The sequence below is a fragment of the Myotis brandtii genome, unplaced genomic scaffold (genome assembly GCF_000412655.1).
Source record: "Myotis brandtii unplaced genomic scaffold, ASM41265v1 scaffold196, whole genome shotgun sequence".
NCBI classification, from domain to species: Eukaryota; Metazoa; Chordata; class Mammalia; order Chiroptera; family Vespertilionidae; genus Myotis; species Myotis brandtii.
In genome coordinates, this window is record NW_005357311.1 from 5527826 (window position 1) to 5545871 (window position 18046).

The following is an 18046-nucleotide window of genomic DNA, read 5'->3' on the forward strand; positions in this document are numbered from 1 at the left end:
TGCACTGGGCATCTAGTGAAATAATAAGAAGAATGCTTAATGTATATATCATTGTCTTCCTATCACTTCAATGCTTATGAAAAAGGGTTAGAAAGAATTCTGGTCAGTTGGATTTTCTAATTAACTAAGGGTTAATGTTTTCTTTCAAAATCTTGTTGAAACAATTCCTAAAATGGCCCCATCTTCTTCCGTGGCTCAGCAAAACATGGTAATTAAAAGCATCATTTTCTCTGATCATGTTTTGGCCATATCTTTGCTCAAATGTCACCTAACCAGAGAGACCTCCTATGACCACACTGGATTAAAAGAATTTACTTCTCAATCTCCCTTCATTCTATCACACTTGCACTGCTTTACTTTTTTCCTCACAGCATTTATCACTAATTGATAAATTACGTATTTATTTGTTTACTTTTTGACTACTTCCCTTAGAATATAAGCTTCATGAGAGAAAGACCTTTCTTATTCCCAGAGTTGTTTCTCCAGGGCCTAGAATAGTGCCTGGAATGTAGTTGGCACTTAAACAATATTTATTGGATGGATGAATGAATGAATGAATGAAGCTAATTAAATATCTGTTCTAACCATTTAGAACTGATATTCATCAGTCCTGTTGCCACAAACAGATTGGGTTAAATCTATGTGTGTGAGAGAGACATCCTGCCACGTATTATTTGGCACCTAGGTATGAGGTTATTTATAATAAAGTTGTTTGCGCATTATCTGATTCATCTTCACACAAACAGAGCAGACACAGGGCAGCAATTTAAGTAAATTAAGGCCCTGGTCCATTAGAATTAGTCCATCAAGGTTATCCTATAATTTGAAGAAAAGAACTAGCATCTTGTGTGCTCTGCTCTTTTCTCTATGCAATCTTTTATGCTGAGCACGCACCATTCACTCTTTTTTAAAAATTTCTTTATTGATTAAGTTATTACATATGTGTCCTTATCCCCACATTACCCCCATCCCCTCATGCCCTCACCCCCCTGTTGTCTGTGTTCATTGGTTAGGCTTATATGCATGCATACAAGTCCTTTTGTTGATCTTTTCCCCTTACCCCCATCCTCCCCTACCTTCCCTCTGAGTTTTGATGGTCTGATCGATGCTTCTCTGTCTCTGGATCTGTTTTTGTTTATCAGTTTATGTTGTTCTTTATATTCCATAAATGAGTGAGATCATCATGTGATTATCTTTCTATGACTAGCTTATTTCACTTAGCATAATGCTCTCCAGTTCCATCCATGCTGTTGCAAATGGTAAGAACTCCTTCTTTATTACCACAGCGTAGTATTCCATTGTGTAGATGTACCACAGTTTTTTTAACAAAGGCCATAGACTTTGAAAACTACTCAATTCTAAAGAAATTGGGTTCCAATTTTCATGTTCTCTACAGAGAAATTCCTGAAAGTGGGGTATCCTTAGAAAAGGCATCCACTTGCAAATTTTTTCACATTCTTTCTGAATTGCCGTTGTCAGAATAGTTGCTACCTTGCTGTATGATCCTGGTGCTTAATTCCTTCTAATAGTTCCCCAAGTCTTGAACACCAACTAGACAGATGTGTCCTGGTTCCATCTTGGACCTCTTTGTGGGCCACTCTTCCTCTTGCTTGTTGTGCTTCAGCCTCAGGAGTCTTCTTTCTGGGCCCATCTCAGTGCTTCTGCACTTGCCTGTCCTTCACTAGAAGGCTCTTCCGCTACCTATTCTCAGAGCTTGCTCTCTCGCTTCCTTAGGGCCTCTGCTCAACTCTGACCTCCCCAGAGACTCTGTCAGAGTATCTTTCTAAAATAGCACCTCCTTTTTATTATTTACCTCCTACCTATCTTTATTCTTCTTCATGACACCTATCATCCTTAACGTCTATTATAAAATAACTCTTCATTGTCTGTGCTGCATTCCACCCCATTCCAACCCTAAACGTAGATGTATGAGGTTATGGATGGTGTATTGTTCTCTGTGGTGCTCAATAGATATTTGTTGAAAGCATAAGTTGATACCTGGCTTAAATTGTGTTCATCAGAGTCTCCTATTGATTTGGAATTTGGCCCCAAAAGACTGTCATCAGAGGGTGCTACAACTATAAAGTCTAATAGTTTCAAAAGCTGAGACTCGAATATCAAGAAATCAATTAAGATTTACTCTGTAAACAAAAGAGTAGGATCTAGAAGAGAGAGATTTTTGGATCCTCACATTTTCAAAACTCTAATCCCGCTAATTCTGTTTGCTTAGGAGACTTGTGTGCATTTATATTCTGGCAATGGAATGAGCCCTGACAAACGTAAGAGTGAAATAAGTTGATCCTCCATAAGAGCTTTTGGGGTCCTAGAGGGCAGAGGAAGTGCTGGTGTGCCTTTATATGCTTGTATCTCCAGAGTCTACCACAATTATTTGTAGTACATATATAGGTAGATGAAAAATTAACAAGTAAAAAGTTTTCAACTTGGAACCTAATTCCAATAATGTAGATGCAGTGTTCCCTAGTTTATCCTCCTGAGGTTGTATGTCTCTTTTCTGCTCCCTTTAGATGCCTTCCCATCATCCAGTTCCTCTCAGGTCTCACTGGATATCCTCCTCAGCATCTTTGCATTGGACACATTAAAAGGTTATTAAAATACGAAATCCTCTCCACACTAGGCATAAACCAAATTCTGATGAAGAGAAACTGGAGTGGAGTTTCTGGGTGTTCTCTGTCAAAATGTGAGTATCCATTGCCCCAAAGAAGCAAGTTCCTTCATCTTTACCAGAGTGGTAAGTTTTATGAATTTATATCTACAAAGAATTGACTTTAGTAGGGGAGGGAGGAGTAAGGGGGAGAGATCAACCAAAGGACTTGTATGCATGCATATATGCATAACCAATGGACACAGACAACAGGGGGGTAAGGACATGAACGGGAGTGGGGTGAGGGTGGGGCATTGGGGGAATAAGGACACATATGAAATACCTTAATCAGTAAAGAAGAAAAAAAGAGAATTGACTTTAAATTATTTTGTGGTTGCTGATTTTTTTTTATGCTTGAATCAGCAATATGGTTTTAGCACCAACCAATGAATTAAACATTCTTCTCTTCTATATCAGAAAGCAGCTATTTTATAGAAAAAAAATGAGGGCTTACAGTGAAACATTTAATTGTAACAATCACAAATATTGTCTTATTAGGTGATATGATCTATACTTGAATCTATGATCTCACCCATTTCATCTACCTTGACCACAGTCATTTCATTTTGATGAGTTGTTGGCTTCATAGTGTCTTGTGATGCAACCTGCCCCACTTCCACCAAAGACCCCTTCTGCTGATAATCCTCTCAGTTTTATTTCAGTTAATTTTATTATCCTGTTGGTTTAATGATACTGTATTTTCCACAAAAGATGGTATGTCTCTACCTTTCATTAATGATTTTTCAATTCTTGCATGAGTTGCCATTTAAATATCATCATTTATTACTTTTTGGATAAAATATTCACAATGATTGTGAAATTAGTTACTCATATTTGGGGCTCTTACCTATCATTCCTTAATTGACCTCTCCCCTCTCACCATCACCCCTTCTTCTGGATTCACTGCAATTACCGGATGAGAAATCTTTACCTGAATAGGATAAAGAGGAGAAAATTGATATTAACCAAGAGTCTTTTATACCCTGACAAATAATCACAATTTAGAATGCTATCTTGTATTAGATTGATTTTCAAGCCAGTTGCCCACACTAGCTGAAAACTAGGACAAGAACACACTAATTCAACCATCTAAAGGTTCAACCCATTGTTTCCACTTGTCACTTTTGAGAATTATTTGACCCAAGCTGGACTTAATTTGGTTCCAGACTTACAGTCTAAGGGGAAAGGAGTTTCAACTTTCTAGAGCAGGGAAACAAAGCTCCAAGTACGGCCGGCCATGCTGTTTATAGGCTATGATTTTGAAACCTGAGACCTGACTCGGGGATGGACATGTATCCACAGGAAAGCCTAGATTTTCTGTTCTCAAATCCAACCCTTGCAACCTCCTAACAGATAACCCTTCTCACTACCCAAGGAGCCTGGGCAAAGGCATAAATCCACTTCCTCTGGTGTTCCTCTGGCAGAAAAACCCCAGGCTAAAACACTTTCTGCCTTGTTAACCCTATGAACATGCAGCATTATGATTCTGTTCAGTTCTGGATCAATGTTTAGAACTATCTTGCTCTCCCATATGAATATGGGTGTGGATTGGACTTCCGGCAGCTGACCTGGAGGCAGTTTTGGTTTCCCCTGGTAAGGAACCCATCCCTGTTGAATTCTGGGTGGTCATGGATCTGTAGGACATATTTGGGAGAGAGTTCCAAAATGAAGCAGGGTTCCTAGTTTGAGAAACTGCCTAATGTGAGTTCTCAAGGGAGGTTGAAGTGGTGATTCCAAAATGCCATTGTTTTGTAAGTTGTAGGGGCATCCGGAGCATTATCAGCACAGCATCCATAAGCATCTGACCTTCGCCTGGTGAGTCAGTCCCTCCGTGGAATTTAAAAAATCAGAACTGAGGGAAGGAAAGGTCCAACCTGTCTTAGGTGGCAGAAGCTATAAGGAGAGCCATTCGGATGTCATGTTTCCCACCACAAAAGAAAAGCTGGCTCACTGTGAGAACAAGTGAAACTGACCCAGACACAGACCAGGATGAGGCAAGAGAGCCCAGGTACCGTCCAGCCCCTGGTTCCCATTGTTTCAGAGGTCCAGAGGCACCTTTCCTCTTTCCACAGTTTGTTGTTCAGCGATTTCTTTGACTGTAAAATATCCTCAGAAACCTTCCAATAAACTCCTTCTTCCTGGACTAAGCTAGTTGCAGCTTGGTTTTGCTCATCGGCACTCAAGAGTCCTAATTATACATATATGCTTGGGAGTTCAAAACCGGATATCAATCAGGCCATTCTAATAATATCTGGGACAAGAAGGAAGTGGTTTGAAATCAGAACAATTACATATTTTTTTTTTCCCAATCTGCCAGCCACAATGAAGAGAGCTATAGGCAGCTATCACAGTTTTTCTGGTTCTGGGTCAAGGGTTGGAATACAATTTTCAATAGGAAGTTTCAAGATTAGTTCTTGTATACCTGAGCACTTGTTCATCAACACATTCTCATGGCCTCCTTTCTATGGACTGAATACAGATGGCCAATGGATGAAGGAGAATGGGCGGAGCTAACCCTCAGTGTTTCTCTAAATATCTCTACCTTTTCTCTTTTTTTGCCCATGAGATTATATTTTAAATATGGCCTTTACTTTTAAATGTAATGAATACTATCATTGATCCTGTTAGAATATATGCCTCCTAATTTTATTTTATTTTATGAAATATATTTTTATTGATTTCAAAGAAGAAGGGAGAGGGAGAGAGAGATAGAAACATCAATGATGAGAGAGAATCATTGATTGACTGCCTCCTGCATGCCCCCCACTGGGGATTGAGCCCGCAACCCAGGCATGGGCCCTTGACTGGACTCGAACCTGGGACTCTTCAGTCTGCAGGCTGATGCTCTACCTACTGAGCCAAACCAGCTAGGGCTGCCTTCTAATTTTATAAACTTAAATCCCAGTAATGGCTGATAATGTGGAGCCATTTCAGTTCTCTTTCCCCATATTTCTGGAGCATTCCATAGGCCAGAATATTTCCAGCTCTTAGCATATCTATTTATGTTTCTTGTAATCTTCCAACTTCTCCAGCATAGGCGCCTGATGCAGAATCAGCTCTCCCAAGTCCACTATTGAATGAAAAAGCAACCCTGCAAAAGTGTTGAAGAAACGTTGTGAGTTATCAATCCTCTTCCACTAGGTGGTGCTGGTTGACATGTCGTCTGCCTTGAAGTGTTTAAAGGCCTCAATCTGTCACCATTTGGTTGACCTTAGGACTTGATGAGAAGCAGCAAATGTACTTGTTGAAGCCAGGAATTTCTGAGTCTCTGCCTTTTCCTCTGACTAGATGTGTGGTTTTCTCAATTTCTTTATTCTTAAATAGGACTCATGGCCCTTTACCTAGTGTAGAGGACGTGGTGAGGTATCCTACTCTCTCTTGATACTTCTCAGAGGCCCACTTTCTTGGAGTCTCAGGTTTGGGGGCACTGTTTTATAAGATCTAGATGGGAAAGGGGTTGTTTGGCTAGGAGAGAAAAGACATAGACTTGAGCAACCAGTACTGGACACCTCACTATTATCCTGGCCAGGTTGTTAGTATTTGGTTTCCAGGCTATTGGTGACTCAGGGGCTCTCCTTTATGCCCATGAAATTGCATTTTTGATATAACTTTTCTTTCAAATATAAAAAAAACTCTTCTGGGATCGTTTAGCATAAACTTTACAAAGGAATATTTTACAGAATTCATGTTTGGGAGGACAATGTCTAATGCAATAGTGTTCCATTTAATCAGGCATCATCAGAGAAAGGTGTTGCATATAAGCAAATTTTCCAGATACTCAAACTTTATTCTTTTCCATGCCAAATCTTTTGAAAATTTTTCATGACTGGAGTAGATTAAAATATTCCTAAAATAGCCTTGGCCAGTGTTCTCAGTGGTTAGAGCATCAGCTGCACACTGAAGAGTTATGGGTTCAATTTCTGGTCAAGGGCACAAACCTGGGTTGTGGGGTCTATCCCCAGCCCAAGTCTGGAGCATTCCAGAAGCAACTAATTGATGTGTCTCTCTCACATTGATGTTTCTCTCTCTCTCCCCTTCCCTCCTTCCCACTCTCTCTAAAAATCAATGAAAAAACATCCTTGGGTCAGGATTAACAACAACAAAAATAGTCCTAAAATATATTGTGCATTCTGTGCTTTCTTAAGCATAATATGCTGAATTTAATTTATTTAATAACTTATAATTATTACTTTTACTAGAGGCCCGGTGCACGAATTCATGTATGGGTGGGGTCCCTCTGGGTGGCCTGTGGGGATTGTGCCAAAACCTGCAGTCCAACTCCCACTCATCCCGGCCCCACTATGCCTGCTGTGAGCTTGTGCCCAATCAGTCTCTCATGCCGCTGCTGCAGCAGCGCTCGCCAGCCATGGGCCCTGCCTCTGGCACCCTCCCAAGGGGAATGGCCTGTGGGATTAGGCCAAAACTGGCTCTCCTGCATTCCCAAGGGGTCCCAGATTGCAAGAGGGTGCAGGCCAGGCCGAGGGACCCCCACCAGAGCACGATCAGGGCCAGGGAGGGACCGTGGGAGGGCTCCAGGGCGTGTCCAGCCCATCTCACTCAGTCCCAATTGGCCAGACCCCAGCAGCAAGCTAACCTACTGGTTGGAGTGTCTGCCCCCTGGTGGTCAGTGCATGTCATAGCTAGCAGTTGAGCGGCCTTAGCATATCATTAGCATATTACACTTTGATTGGTTGAGCAGTCGACTGGTCACTGGACGACTGGACACTTAGCATATTAGACTTTTATTATATAGGATTCATTTATTTATTTTCTATTCTAAGAGCTATTTAGTAATATAGTATTTCTGCCCTGAAAATTGCTAAATGCTTCTACCATTTTTCCTAAGCACACTCTGCCCTTTACTATTTTTTAAGTTTACAATCAATGGCACATCTTATGCTGGATACCAGATTGACAGGCTGCTCAGTATGGGTTAACACAGGTGCTAATCTCCTCAACTGAGGTTCTCCATACTAATTTCTTTGTACAGAGCACCATGCTCACTTCCTGCCTTCCAGGGGGTTTTCTGGACTCCTGAACACCTCAAGCCCCAGGGACAGTTTCCCAGCGAATGGTCCAACATGGGACCTCAGTCTGAGCACAGTCACTCCCTGAGCACCTCCTTCTGATTCATACTCCATAATAAAAAAACAGCTTTATTAAACATACCAAGGAAATAACATTTACATAATAAAATAAGGAGAGTGGGGGAAATCTACAGATGTCAGAGCCACAATGGTAGGTTCTTACGAAAAAATGAGAGGCCACAAAAGAGACATAGCAGACACAACTCCTTTATTCATAAGAACAGAAACCCAATTCAAAGTGGCTTAAGATCAAACATTTACCAAAAAACGAAAAGTATCTGAAAAACTTCAGGAGAGGTGAATACAAGGGTTCAAAGATCCTCCAGGACCTGATTGTTCTCCATCTCTGCCCTACTTTCCTCTGTCTTAGCTCCTTGCACATACCTGCCTTCTCCATTCATAGTCCCCAGCAAACCCAGGCTTACTAGTATACCTTCCTGGCTTCCAGTCCAATAATTCCAGTACAAGCATCCCAGAATCAACTCCCATTGGTTGGGCTTAGGTCTCACAGCTCCTGAAAGTCAATTATTTAAAAGGTTGCAATACACTGATAGGCCAGATATAGTCCACATGTTATCTCTAGAGCTAGAGGGATGGATCAGACGACCGTAACCACATGGACCTAAAATGTAGAGTTTGAGCAGAGTCATTGCCCAAAAGAAAAACCATTATATTATTACCAATGTAGGTATGAATGGATCTGGAATGATAAAACCAATAGTTGAGCTAAAGAAGCTAATTAATATAAGCTAATTAGTATGCTGATTTACCAACTTGACAGAGAAAGAACTTCTATTATGACTCAGAGAGATCTACCACACACTAGATATGGCCTCCCATTAGGTGCCTACCTACCATTTGATTATTTTCTTGAAGATTTTTCTCTCACCTCCATCTGTTCCTACACAGAATTAGAGATGGAAGAGGGAGAAGGCAAGGCTGCTGCAATCTCCATTCCAATCATCTCTAAATTCTCCAAGATCTTTTATCCTATTGGCCAAATCCTCAATTACTTCAGCTAATTTTCTTTTCAAAGGTCTTAGGCCAATATTATGGCTATCTTTCCAAGGATATGAATATTGTAGAAAATAATAAAATATAAATCAATGGCTAGCCCCATGTTACTCTGATGGTTGACCACACTCATATAAGAGGACTACCTGCGAAGTAAATCTAGATCATCCTTCTCACCTAATTCCCCACTATTGAATTGAAGTTTTAAAAAGTTCAAGAGAGGCCCATGGATATTTTTCTCCCTGTCCCTTTTTTCCCTCCCTCTCTCCCCTCTCCCTCCTTCCCTTCCTTTTTTCCTTTCACAAGAATGGACTGAGATCCTACTGATGAAACAACCATAAAGACAAGATTCCTAAATTAAGTCCATGAGCACTGGTTTTAGCAGGGGTGAAGGTATTGGTTGCAAGCAAAATTGTCAATGTTGTCTAGCTGGTGTGACTCAGTTGGTTGAGCAACATTCTATGCACCAAGAGGTCGTTAGTTTGATTCCTGGTCAGGGCACATGGCCGGGTTGCAGGCTTGATCCCCAGAAGGGGGCATGCAGGAGGCAGCCAATGGATGTTTCTCTCTCATCAATGTTTCTATCTCTCTCTTCCTCTCTTTTTCTCTCTCCCTAAAATCAATAAAAACATATTTAAATTTTTTTTTCAATATGTGTGCACTTTTTCTGGGAGAGAGGATTTATAACTTTTACAGAGCCTCAAAGAGACATGATCAAAAGAGTTTAAGAGTTACTACTCCAGAGAGAAAGAAAAGGAGAGAGAGAGAGATGCAATCCCTGATGAAAGATTTATATTGTTTGAAGGGGAGCCAGGGAATGAGGGTGATTCCAGCTGAGCTGGACTTGCATCATCTCACTTTCCCTAAAACCATTTCCAGCTAGGACTGAGATTCTAGAAAGTATACGAATGGATGCTTTTTTTTCCCTCCTTTTTTCCTTTAATGGTGAAGAAGCCTATTGCATGCTGATTATATTAAATTAGCCACTGCCTGTCCCCACCCCCATCCCTTCCCCAAGGGACATTGAGCAATATCCTAATCAGGCCGCATGTGGATCTGGGCAGTGTCTGACTTTCCTGTGAAGTAGATGAGGCTTGGCTCTTCTGTTCTTCTTCCTGAATTCCCATCCTTTAAACATGTGTCTCTCTCCTCAGGGCCTATTCTGTGCCCCATTCTTCTTGTTCATTTTCACTCTTATCAAAGGATTAATGAATAACTGAGGTATTGGTTGGTAAAGGAAAGAGCTCATGATTGCATTTCAAGAGAAGATTATCCAATAGATTTGAAAAACTCTTCAGGATTCAAAGGAATGATCTTTGATGGTTGAATGGTTGTCAGAGGAACAGATATTTCAAGGCATTAGAGACTCCCAAGTCATAATACAAAAGTACCTGCTGATTCCCAAGGGAAGTGTGTACTCATGGGCTGGGATCCCAACAATGGGCCATGACTTCCTGAGAGTCACAGGGTTTCCTGGGTATTCATTTCTTTCTCTGTCAAGATTTTCTCCAACAGTTTCAAAATGTCAGAGGAATGAATGAGAATTAAAAAGCTACTGAGGAGAAGACTTGGACTCAATGTACAGATGAACTCCCAACAAACAGAAATATCCATACACAGAATGGGAGGTAGTGAATACCTGTCATGGAGACTTTGATGCCACAGCTAGGAAGCTCTTTGAGGGGTTTATTATAGAAAGGATTAATTGTGTGTGTGCAAACTCATTTGTTCATTCAACAAGGAAGCCCCTTCTAACTGCTAGGCACTGATGAGTCAGCAATGAAACATATCATTGACAATTTCTGCCCTACTAAGTCTGCATTCCAGACTCAGGGCCAAGCTGATAACATGACACAATCGGGAGAGGTGGGACTTGAGTCAAAACTAGAGCATATATGTGCCGGGGTTCTTGTCCCGGCATCTAAAAGGGTTCAGCAATCTGGAGAAGGCTGTGCGTAGATTAAATAGGAGTCCAGAGATGAAGCATAATTTTGAAAGGCATTAGGGGGTCAGAGGCATTCAAATGTTAAAATTATACTCATTTCTGTGGGCCAAATAAAATAGGTCTGCAAGCTGAATTTGACATTGATCACAAAGGGATAAACCATGGTTCAGACAATAATACAGATTGATTGAGCGCTTACCATGTACCAACACTATTCTAAGTGCTTTACACATATTAAGTCACTTATTCCTATAATTATGGCACTCTTATTAGGGACAATTACTATCTTCATCTTATAGACAATCATCCCTTTGGTTTGGGGAAATGCTCTCAGCCATTCCCAACAGGTGACTACATGTGTGACTCAACCCTGTTGAGTCCCCAAGTTCCATCAACCTTTCGATGAAACTCTTGCAATTATGACATGCTGGAATTGGCTTCCGGCATATATGCCCTCAGTAAAGGCATTCAAATGTTAAAATTATACTCATTTCTGTGGGCCAAATAAAATAGGTCTGCAAGCTGAATTTGACATTGATCACAAAGGGATAAACCATGGTTCAGACAATAATACAGATTGATTGAGCGCTTACCATGTACCAACACTATTCTAAGTGCTTTACACATATTAAGTCACTTATTCCTATAATTATGGCACTCTTATTAGGGACAATTACTATCTTCATCTTATAGACAAGAAAGCTAAGGCACAGAAGAGTTAAGTTAGAAGCCCAAGTCATATGGCCAGCAGAAAAATCCGACTTCAGACCCATTTTTGAAACTACATAGATGATTTCTCTGATTCTCAACTTTTTTGATTATGTAGAATTGGCCTTATTTGCTCAAACTAAAGAGAGTTAGTGAGAAAGTCTTGTTGACTAACACAAAGTTTTGTTTACAGATCACAGTGAAGAGTCAAAATTCATTTTAGACTTAAACCAGAAGGACTTGTGACAATACATTTCATTTTTAAAATTATGTTCTCAAAAGTAGGTAAGCCCCAGAAGATGTTAATGTCAGATAGTATCCATCTTTGCTAACCAGCTGGAGTGGAGCAGTGAACAAATTATCTAAGGAGTGGAAGAGACCTAATCATCAAGCATAACTGTTATAACTTGTTGATCAGATATCTCCCACTTCCTAAATTCAACCACTCTGTGGTCAGTGCACAAGTTTGCTAGATAAAAGGTTGAGTGATCTGCTTGTTCCTTTGACATGTAAAATAGAAGATTATAGTGGCCAGTGACTTCACATTAGAATCATGTGAAACCAGTGCTCTGCCTCTGTAAGATAATAGAGTACTGATGACTCTCACTGGGCAACACTCTAGATGATCTAAATCTAGAATTTGACATTTGGAGGGGGCCCTAGAGCAAAATGAGATCTGGAATTGGGGAGAAAAAGGGGAGATGGCAGCAGAGGCCTCAGGTAAGAGGGTACTCAGGTCATTAACAGAGAGGAGACCATGGTGCTTATTTCCTTAACACACACACACACACACACACACACACACACACACACACACACACACTTCTTTTATCTGTCTAGTCTGTGTCTAGAAGAGAAGAACTGACAGCAGTAAGAAGAAATGAATTAAAAAATCACTGCCCAGCCTTGGGCCTAGCTGTGTCTCGATATGGTGGTTTTGTAGGGAATCGTATTAGCATGGCACTGTGGTTTTCTTCTGAAACATTCCATACTCTGTGCATAAAATTGGAAAGAGCAGGCCTTGGGGGTTACTTAGACATTTGGGTAGACAAGATGGTCACAGAGACCTGTCATTAGCCACAGCCATACAGGTGACAGCAGACAGTTGATAGATTCTTGTGTCACACAAAAATAAGCCAGGGACTCCTATGAGTAACCATGCTCCTAGCGGGCACATGTTATTGCACTGCCCAGGGAGAGCCACCTGGAGTGAATTCCCTGCCCAAGAGAATGGTGTTCCACTACGCTCACATCCATACTCCTTAGATTCCCTTCCAGCCTCCCTTGCCATACTCTGGAGATTTTTAAAAAATTATTATTTCAGACAAACTTTAGACTTATAACCCTCACTCCAACTATTTCTGTAATAATGACCTTCTTGTACCTCCTGGGACTGCCAGATCTAGCCACGACACAGCTGATTCTGAATTTGTGACTCAGTGGTCGACATTTTAAGACAACCTTTAGCCAGTTCCAATAAGGAGGCGGCAGCCAGCATCTTCTAGCAATTACTGTAATTTATGAATTAAAAAACCAAATAGTAACATTCAGATTTCTTTAAGAGATTCTTGACTAACCACATGAGGATGGAGTTTCATCTGTAGGGGAACCAGCTTCTTGTTGTTCACCTCTGATCACAGGGAGCCTCGGAGTGAAGTGCTATCTGAGATTAAATTGTGGCTTTCTTTTCTGATTCCTCCTCCCTTTTTACTTAACTATCCTCCGCTCCAGCCGGAACCCAAGAGTTAGCATGTACAGTGTGCCTTCCAACTAAACTGCCTGATTGTCTATGACTCAGCTGTTCAGAGAGGCGCAGCTGGCTTGGCATTGATTTTAAAAGACTTCTCTCTCTCCCTTTCCTTCTCCCTCTCCCCCTTCCTTTCTCCCTCTCCCTCTTCCTCTCCCTCCCCCTCTCCCTCTTCAGTTAAACAGTGTGGATCAAGAGCCAATTCCTTTTAGTTGGCTGTGAGGAGCACAGAGGGAAACTCCTAGTTCTCTGGCTACAGGCTTGGGCTGGGGAAGCAACTTATAAGGTCAATGTCCCAAACCAAAGCAGACAGCAGTACAAATAAACAGCCATGGGGAGACAGACACGGAGTCAGGAAAATCCCCTACATGACTAGACTATCAGTTTCAGCCCTGCAGTGGCTGGGTACGTCAGGTTCAAGTCCATGACACTAAGGCCAAAGAGTTTGCCTTGAAATAAGTGGTGTTCTCAAACCCATTTCTCCTTAGTCAGTGATGACATTTTGTTAAAGAAGGAAAAAATCATGTGTGGGAGTCAGTTTCAGATAATTATAAAAATAATGCATTTTCAGAATTTGAGTTAACTGAGGTAGAAGAATAATATAAATTAGTAAAGAGTTTGAATTTTATAAGTTCTCATAAGACAAGGGCCAATGGGGAGGGATCCTGTAGGGTGGTATTCTAGAAAAAGAGTGATATTTGAGACCCTAGATGTCTATTTAAAATCTGGTTCCAACTGCAGTTTGCTGTGATAAGTGTTATTAGAGGCAGATGTGTCATGAAGCTGATGGAGCTTACATTTCAGGATTGCTCTCTGAGAGGGACACAGCTATGGGGCACTAACAGTGTGCTCAGATGGTAGTATGTTGTAAACTTTGCAAAAGTAAACTGTTTTGGTATCTTTTTCATAAAAAGAGAAATTCCCCCCAACTTGTATTAACGTCATACCCCTTAAAACCTGAATCCACACCACTTCAGATGGTGTTTGGGGCTGAAGGTGGTGATGAAGGGGATTGCCTTTGGAGTTCACTCCTGTTCCTGTTGATCCAAGAATAGAGGAGATACCGTGCTGTGCGGATCCAGCTTTTTATTTTCACTAGTGACTTAGCGTTTCCCTTTCTTCTTCCAGGCCAGGCTCCCTTGTGTCCCGCAGGACAATTCAGTGTGTCCCTACAGATGCCTTCTGTATTCATGATCCTTCCCTTACAAATAAATGAGAGAGTGACTGGACTGGCACAAGGAAAACGTTCAATAAATGCTAGCAGCGGTAGATGGATCTAATGTACTCAGAGAGGTGCCTCTGTTCATGGGTTCCCAACATCTCTGGCCATGACAACTGTGATGGTGGCATGTGGCTTAAGGCAGGTCTTTCAGAGTCCTTCCCCCGGTTATTTCACCTGGAGCAGGGTGAAGAGCAGCTCTTTTCTCCCTTCCCAAGGCTGTAGAGAATATGAACCCATAGCTGCTAGCACACAGGTCTCCTGCCTGGTGGAAAAGCTGGTCTGAGAATGAATGGAGAAAGTCAATAGCCCTCCAGTCCCTGATTTCAGCCAGCCCCATGCTATCTTCCTGTTGGCTTGTGAGCCAGCACATTTCCTCTTTCTTCTAGAATAAGTTGCTTGTCTCTTGCACGCCAAATCATCCTGCCTAATACAGCTTTTATCTGGAATCATATTGTCATTGAAAAAAATTCATCCTGCTCTCTGGTTTCTGTGTGTGTTTTTTTTAAATTAGATCAAGGCTTCCTCTTGGGCACAATCTCTGCAGAATCATTCTTTAAATGAAATTTTAATCACTTTTATCACACAAGTACCATCTTTGACACTTTCAATTGAGCTACTGTATATTGAATAGCTATTATGTCCATGGCAACTGGCTCCCATCTGGACTAGGTAAACTACCTGGAATCTGATGGAGCTTTTATTGAAAAATAAGTAAGCCATAACTTCCCCATGTTCTATTGCTGAACAGGAGGAGGAACTCTCAGATTGACTAATGTTGGCTGCAATGTCTGGAATACAGTAAGTGCTAAGTAGATGCTGAACTTAAGATTCTATGAGAGCTTGAAGGATATTTGGACCATCACAAGTTTTAAAACACAGACCTAGATGTGTTGGTGTAATGACTTTGGTTTCACAAGAGACAATATTTCTATTAGGGATCTCTTATAGTAGTAATTTCCTGTATTGATGGGGCTTCATGACGAGGAGGCAGCAATTTTTATTAAGTATACATATATGTATTACACACCTCCAATTGGTTTAGTCAACACTCAAATTAATGTTGCCAAGAATAAGACCTTTCAATTAAATAATTAATATGACTAGGTTGCAAATAATGTCTGTGATTGACTTTTTAAATGATACTATTGAAGAGCTTAGAAATAGTCCTTTTCATAAGTAGGTTATATATGTATATTCGACTTAAAACAAAACTTTCATATAAAGTGGGAAATATTTATTTTATCTCAGTTCACTATTCCAGTTTTCACAAATTATATATTAGAAAGATTCAAATTACAAAGTGAGTGATGAATGGCAAATTATCTTGAATAGAGTGCTGGATTGGAATTCAGAAATTCTAAATTCTTGCCTTAGCCCTGTCCCTAAATTACCACAATTACAACGAGCCTCAGTTTCTTCATCTGTAAAATGATAGAGTTGAACTACATAATAACTGCCACTTAGCTATTTCATTGAGCTATTACTATGTGCTAGGCATTGTACTGGCACTTCATGTACCTTATTATATCACCATTTATTTCTCCCATTAAGTCTTTTACTAAGTAATACTTTTTTTATATCTTTATACAAAAGAAAACTGAGGCTCAAAGAGATGAAGAAATTTCCCAAGATCACATGCCCCAAGAGGTGGCAGAGTAAAGATTCAGACTGGATGAGACCAGGTCGAGAGCTTCACTTAACGATCTGATACTGTAATTCCTGGATTGTGCTAAAGATCCTTCCAGGTTTGAAGCACTGTTCTTCTATGTCTGTGTAGCAATCTATTTCAGGGTAAACAGGGTTTCATTGTGATCTTAATATATCTGGACCAGATTGTGCCAGTTAATTTCCAGTTAATCCAATTGTAATAAAAATGTGATCTCGGACCTATTTGTTACTTATAACTGGCTCAGCACTAATTTTTAGAAAAATTAAGATATACTAGACAAGGAAATACCAATGGCCACTTGATTCTATAACTTTGGACCACATTACATTTTTTAGACAGAAATCCTGTTTACAAGGTGACTTTTATCCTGAAAGGGAAATTAACCACTCTTGGCTCTTTCTCAGTTAGCAAAATCCTAAACCAAACACTCATTTTTTTTCTGGTTTCCAAGCCCTTTACTCCACTCCAGCCACCACAAACAGTGTCTGACCGTGTGGTCTGACTGGTTGTTGGTGTTGGTGGCAATTTTCATCCTACTCCACCTCCTCCAAAGGGATGATGGGGTTCCAAGTGAATCTATCAACAAGCTCATGTTTAGCTTCTAGAATGTTCAAAGAGGAGCTGAGGGTTAGGAATTGCAAATAAATGTAAGACATTGCCTCGTAGTTGCCCTCCACAGTGAGGGTGCAGATAAAGTAGAAAGAAATACAGAACAGCGTCTAGAATAAAGGGTAAGTGATATGCTAGGGACTCCTAACTACTACAGTAAAAATGAGGGGGGAAATGCTGATTAAGGGCTGGGATGGGGAAGAGAAACAGAGTCTAGTTATAGGCAAGGATGGACCTATTGGAGAACCTTAATGAGGCACAAAGAAGAAAATGAATGTGATATATTGAACTATAAAGAGACTTCCAAACCTCTAGATAAAAACTGGAAAATTCCATCAGAAAAGGTTGTTGAGGGCAGAAACCACATTTCTTTTGCTCATTCCTATGCCCCTGTGCCTGTAACAATTCTTGACATGGAGTAGGTATTCAACAAATATTTATTAAACAAAATAAATTATTCATCTGCTTTCAATACACCTGTGGCTCTCGAATGTGGTCCCTGGACCAGCATCATTGACATCCCCTAAGAACTTGGTAGAAATGAGAGTTCTCGGGCCCCACTCCAGACCTATTGAGCCGGAAACTCCAGGGTTGGGGCCCAGCAATCTGTGTTTTAACAAACCCTCCAGATGTTGTTGATGCTTGGGAAAATTTGAGAACACTGATGTAACCAAAGCCTAATTATGGCAATTTCCCCACTGCCCCTAAAATTTGAGATACTCCATCTTCTCTTCCCAGCTTGCCGTAACATGGAAGGATGGGAATATATTAAAAAATTAAAAATAGATTAGCCAAAGAACATATATGCATATAGGTGTAGCCCATGGACACAGACAACAATGTCGTGAAGGCTGGAGGGGGCGCTGGGTGGAGAGAGGTAAAGGCGGGGAGGCTTGGAGAAGGAAAATGGGAGACATCTCTAATACTATCAACAATAAAAGAGAAAACACTGGCAGGTAGCATCTGAAATACCTAGAAATAATGAAATCTGTATTTTAAAGAAGCCAATTGTCAACATTTAAATAAATAAAACTTAGATTTATCTGTTTATTTAGACTGTTATTTTAATAACTGTGTGGGAATGGCTGTGACAGGGAGAGGGATGGACCCCAGGCCCTGGTAGGGTAAATTCAACTCAAAGTCAAATGAGGAGATAACAGTTCCAGGTGGCTGCCTGACACACTTTCCTTGCCTTCTAAAAGCGCAGTGAAATGATGGGAAAAGAGTAACCCATAGAAGCAAAGAGAATGGGAGGAACACGCAGCCAATACCAAAGATTTCAATTAATGTCTGAGTTTGAAGAGGACAGAAGACAGTTGGACCGTGTGGAGGGTTCTTGAGGTCCTGTTTGTAGATGCTCAGGCAGCTTCCTGAGGAGCCGGG

The 18046-nt window shown here is 40.7% G+C and overlaps 1 long non-coding RNA gene across 2 annotated transcripts in view; it reads right to left on the reverse strand.

Moving 5' to 3' along the window:
- LOC102250412 overlaps positions 1-18046 on the reverse strand; it is a 179053-nt gene that overhangs the window by 9037 nt on the left and 151970 nt on the right. For both annotated transcript variants that reach the window (XR_001361912.1, XR_313531.2), the window contains one exon: positions 3510-3593. This is a non-coding gene — a long non-coding RNA (uncharacterized LOC102250412). The remainder of the gene's footprint in view (positions 1-3509; positions 3594-18046) is intronic.